Raw genomic sequence first — 6,000 nt, forward strand, 5'->3', positions numbered from 1 at the left:
CCAACAGCTCCTCCACGTCTTCAGCCCATCTCTAGTTTCAACTCATTTTCTTCAACTTATCACCTTCTGTTCTCCAGTTTATTTAGGGTACCAAAACAATCATCCATATGCATCTGATTTCTTCCATTTTTTTATTTCCAGAGGTAATTTAATGGTAGAATTTTTCGGTTTATGCTTCGTATTGTTTTTTATGTTAAACGAAACGTTTTTCCCATCCAAATTTAGCTATGTTCTCTCTATTTTTTTTTTATTTTCCGATGGTAATAAGCCTCGACCCTTTTCGTTTAGGGTTTATGCTACTGCTTTTAATTGGTTACTGTATCGCTAATTTTGTCAGATGTTGTTACAACTCTCCAACTGCATTTATGACTGAGGTTCACCTGTTTTCGCTGATGAAGGTAATTTGCTCCGCAGCCTTGGGTAAGTGTATAAAGGTAATATTTGTGTTCATCTTTCTCTACTGTTGATTCCGAATACCTGTCATTGTTTCTTCCTTTTCTATTATCTATTGTGATCAAGCATATTTCCACCGAATGCTAGAGATACGCTTGAGTGCAATAGTGGAGAGTTTGTTATGTACAGCGACGTTAACCTTCGGTCCGGTTACCGTGATAACCCTAGCCGAGATGATGATTTCGGGAGGGTGGTTATGGCTGTTTGGCCGCCATCGAGGCGTGCCGATTGGCGGCTAGGGAAAAACCCTACACTTGTGTAGGTAAAACCCTAGAGGGGAGAGGAGAGCGTTTGAGCTTCCAGGATGTATCTCTTTAGGGTAGAAGTCATGCCCTTTATTTATAGAGGCATATTTAGGGTTTCTAGGAAAAAGGCTAACGGGCCGCTAACGGGCCAGACTTAAATGAAAGCCTAAGTAATAGCCTGATGTGCTATGCGGATCATCAAGTCCCCCAAGTTTGGTATGATATATAGCAAATGTATCGTATCGAACTTATAATATATGCCACTGCATGTAACTTGAAAGAACTGTCACGTTTTAGTAAAGTTGCAATAAGCATTTGTTGCACATCTTGTGCGCCAAGTAATGATGCTTAATGAGCATCTATTGGGCCAAGTGACATCGTGATCATGACAGCTCCAATGTCGAATACCTATACTTATGAATGATATACTTTAGGTGTGATTTACAAAATTATGTCTATGCGGGACAATTACGAAACATAACCCCATATAATAATGCCGTAAAAGTATACTAATAGTATATTAGTATATCGTTACTCCCCCAGTTCAATATAACTAAAGTATTTAGTTATGTTGAACTATAATAATGGCCATGAGCATTTCGCGATCATGGATTTACAAAGTACTGCCATGCGTCCATGGTCTTAAGTATAACAGCCAAGGGCATTTCGCGACCAAGGACTTATGAAGATATGCCATGGGCGCGCTTACGCGAACATGGATTTAGTAAAGATATGCCATGGGCGCGCTTACGCGACCATGGAATTAATGAAGAGTGGGCCATAGCACAAAGCCATGGTCTACCCATAAAACGTTTTATCGTAAAGTAAGGCTTTCCTGAAGCAAACATTGTTCGGAATTTTCGTTTGCGTTCAAGACATCTCGCTAGTGACTTTGAGTTCCGAATCTCAAGGCCACGTCGAGGCTTCTCCAGCTATTCGCATAGGAGTCTTCTTGATACAACAATGCGATAAATCGGAGATCGATGTTGCATTCAAGGCATCTCTGAATTGCAAGCTCCGTACTCAGTCATTTTGAGGTATCCCAACCAAAGGGTGAGGGGTATTTAATTGCGCGGGAAATTCAATGCCGCAATTTGCGTATACTTGAGTATATTTACGCAGGCAAATTAATGCCTTTTTAATTTCTGATAGTATTTTTATGTGCGCGTCGTTATTCTGCATTCAGTGTTTATTCTGGCATATGCTTGAGCAAAGAAACAACTTAGTTCCTTAATTTTTGCAAAATAGCTGGTTAAAAGCCAGTTTTCATTATTTGCACAATAACGTAGAATAAATGTTTTGCTGCATGACGGGAGCAACCCCTCTATACAGACGTAATCTTTTTATTTTTGCGGCAACAATCCAATGTTGTCCGCATAGAGAGCAAGCCAATGCTCTAAATATTATACTCTTGACTTTTATAAATTTCTTATAAGTATTTTATGCATGGACAAACCAATGTCACTATCCGTATATAAGCAAACCAATGCTTATTCAAGAGTCTTCCGGCCATTCCAATGCCCGCGATATTGACAAGTAACCAAACTTGTATTTTATAGTCATGACTTTGCAGATCTCCGTCCTGCGCGGTGTACAAGCGTTTGAAACAAACCAATGTTTTACTACTGTCACCATTATTTATAGTTTTAGTAACCAAACTAAACTATGCCACTTGGGATTCGGAGCGTTCCCTGTGCAGCGGTGCGTGTACTCAACATATTTAATGTTTATAGTGTTTTGGACCCACTAAATAAGAAACACTGCAGAGGGTGGATCAGTTCCCTCGATAAGTGTGTTTTCTTTACGGGCTTAACCGCAAAAATAATATATGTGATGTGTATGCGGGTCTATTCTACCTATTTAAAGGATTTTTGGCATGCAACCGCTAATCATTGAAAGGAAATAATCCTTTCTAATAGTTATGCGCATATCATGGTAGCCCCCATTTCAATAGTACTAAAGTACTTAGTGGTGTTGAAATCTAGAATGGAACTTAAACCACTTTTAGAAGGGAAGTGAAAAATACGTATGCGACCATGAGCAAATAAAGTGACCTCATGGACTTACGCAATGCTGCCATGAGATTATAATAAGTGTCCATAGTCTTACGCGTTGCAGCCATGGATTTAATAGATATGCCATGGGCGCGCTTACGCGACCATGATCTTTAAATAATTGTCCATGGGCTTACTTCTTGTGGCCATGGACTAATAAATATGCCATGGTCAGGCTTACGCGATCATGGTCTTTAAATAATTGGCCATGGGCTTACGCGTTGCAGTCATGGACGTAATAAATATGTCATGGGCGCGCGTACGCGACCATGGTCTTTAAATAATTGTCCATGGGCTTACGCGTTGCAGCCATGGACGTAATAAATATGCCATGGGCGCGCGTACGCGACCATGGTCTTTAAACAATTGTCCATGGTCTTACGCGTTGCAGCCATGGACTTAATAAATATGCCATGATATTTTTAGTTGTTGGATATTTGGTGGGTTTTATTTATTTGTTAACTTTGTTTATGTCTGTATTTCTATTTGTTTTTTAATTGTGTTTCTATAAGGGTGTAAATTTGGGGTGGTGCAAGTGATAAACATAGTGTTAATTTGTAGCTATAACTTCAAGGTTTGTTCATTTTGCAAAGTTTAGTCTATCCTACGAGTTTCTTATTTGGTTTACTGATCAATAATCGATAGTTAATGAGTTAAAGTTTGTAATTTGGTAATGTGGGTATAAGTGATTAGGTGTTTTAGTGGGGTTTTGTGAAAATTGGGGTTCTGCAAGTCATAAACATAGTGTAAAAATAGTGTAAACTTGTAGCTACAACTTGAGGATTTGGTCATTTTGCAAAGTTTATTCTATCTTATGAGTTTCTTATTTGTTTTGTTGATCAATAATCAATAGTTAACGACTTGCAGTTTGTAATTTGATGATGTGGGTACAAGTGATTAGGTGTTGTAGTGGAGTTTTGTGAAAAGAATCCAGTGATGGAAATTAAAGCAAGAATGTGGATTATAAGATTAAAGACTTAAGCTAATTATTTGAAACTGAATATTTTTATGAGATGTTACTTAATTGCATCCTTTGTTAAACAGTTCTCGGATTAACACCTTTGAATTTAACCATCCACCGTTGAGAAGTTTATAATTGTTTTGCATCATTACGTTGTTGTATATAGGTAATATTCCTCTTCATTTTCTTTTTAAATGGTTTTGTCTTTTATCTTAGTTGTTTTTTTTTTATTGTGGCATGTAGTTGTCAATGTTTTTTTGTCTGAAAGGTTCTCTACTGAATTCTATGTTTCTGAATAAGTTATTTCTGTTATAATTCAGTAGGCTTATAACTACCTTTAGTGGTTTGATTCTTGATGTTATAATTCAGTAGGCTTATAACTACCTTTAGTGGTTTGATTCTTGATGTTATAATTCAGTAGGCTTATAACTACCTTTAGTGATTTGATTCTTGATTTAGAATACTAATAATGAATTGTAAGAACAAAGATGATAATGGAGAGAAAGAAAGAAACACTTTGTAAGTGTGAGAAATGGTGCAAGTTTAATGCTTGCATTCATGAGTATTTATAGCCTAAAATCTCAATATAAAAATACATACTTTGTGTACCAAAATTGACTATATGTATACACCAAAATTGACTATCCATATCTATATTATTATTATTATTATAACACTCCCCCTTGGATAGCAATTTTATTTTGTTGAAGATCAACTATAAATTACTGCCTCGTTAAAAACCTTGCTAAAGAAAACCCAGTGGGAAAAAACTTTAGCTAAGGGAAAAAGAGTGCAGCATGGAGTTGACTCCCCCTCAAGTAGACATCGCTTCAGCTGTTACATCTTTTGAACATGTCTCATGCCAATGTTATGAACGTGTGTTCTGAAAATAGCAGTTGGAAGTGCTTTAGTGAAAAGATCAGCAGAGTTTTTGCTAGATTGCACATATCTCATTTCAATCTGGTTGTCCTTAATGAGATTTTGAGTGTATGAGAAGAATCTAGGTGGTATGTGTTTTGTTCGGTCACTTTTGATATACCCTTCTTTCATCTGTGCTATGCAAGCTGCATTATCTTCATAGATAGTTGTTGGACTTTTATCGCGTTCTAGTCCACAAGAATCAGTAATGAGTTGTGTCATTGATCTCAACCAAAAACATTCTCGAGTAGCTTCATGTAATGCAATCACTTCGGCATGATTTGACGATGTAGCAACAAGTGTTTGTTTTTGAGAACGCCATGATATTGCAGTACCTCCATTTAGGAATACATATCCAGTTTGAGATTTAGCTTTATGTGGATCAGATAAATAACCTGCATCTGCATAACCAACCAAATCTTGTTTTGATTCGTTAGAATAAAATAATCCTAAATCAGTAGTTCCTCGAAGGTATCGAAATATGTGTTTGATCCCATTCCAGTGTCTTTTGGTAGGAGCAGAGCTGAACCTTGCCAACAAATTAACTGCAAAAGAAATGTCAGGTCTTGTACAATTTGTAAGATACATAAGAGCTCCAATTGCACTAAGATATGGTACTTCTGGTCCAAGAATGTCTTCTTGATCTTCACATGGACGAAATGGATCAGCTTCAACATTGAGTGATCTAACAACCATAGGAGTACTTAATGGTTTTGCCTTGTCCATATTGAAACGTTTCAAAATCTTTTCAGTATATGTTGTTTGATGTACAAGTAAACCATTAGGCATATGCTCAATTTGTAAACCAAGGCAATACTTGGTTTTTCCGAGATCTTTCATTTCAAATTCTTTCTTTAGAAGTTGAATGGCTTCATGGATCTCTTTATTTGTACCTATGATGTTAAGATCATCAACATAAACAGCTATGATCACATATCCGGATGTTGTTTTCTTAATGAAAACACAAGGGCAAGTAAGATTATTTGTATACCCTTTGCTTATCAAGTAATCACTCAATCGGTTATACCACATACGTCCCGATTGTTTTAACCCATATAAAGATCTTTGTAATTTAATCGAATACATTTCTTTGGGTTTTGCATTTGATGCTTCTGGTACCTTAAATCCTTCAGGTATCTTCATATATATATCACTATCAAGTGATCCATATAGATAAGCAGTCACAACATCCATGAGATGCATTTCTAAATTTTTAGAAACTGCCAGACTGATTAAGTACCTAAAAGTAATTGCATCCATAACAGGAGAATAAGTTTCTTCATAATCAATTCCCGGTCTTTGAGAAAAACCTTGAGCTACAAGTCTAGCTTTATACCTTGTAACTTCATTTTTCTCATTTCTTTTTCGG

This window comes from Rutidosis leptorrhynchoides, chromosome 7 (genome assembly GCF_046630445.1).
Source record: "Rutidosis leptorrhynchoides isolate AG116_Rl617_1_P2 chromosome 7, CSIRO_AGI_Rlap_v1, whole genome shotgun sequence".
Classification (NCBI taxonomy): Eukaryota; Viridiplantae; Streptophyta; class Magnoliopsida; order Asterales; family Asteraceae; genus Rutidosis; species Rutidosis leptorrhynchoides.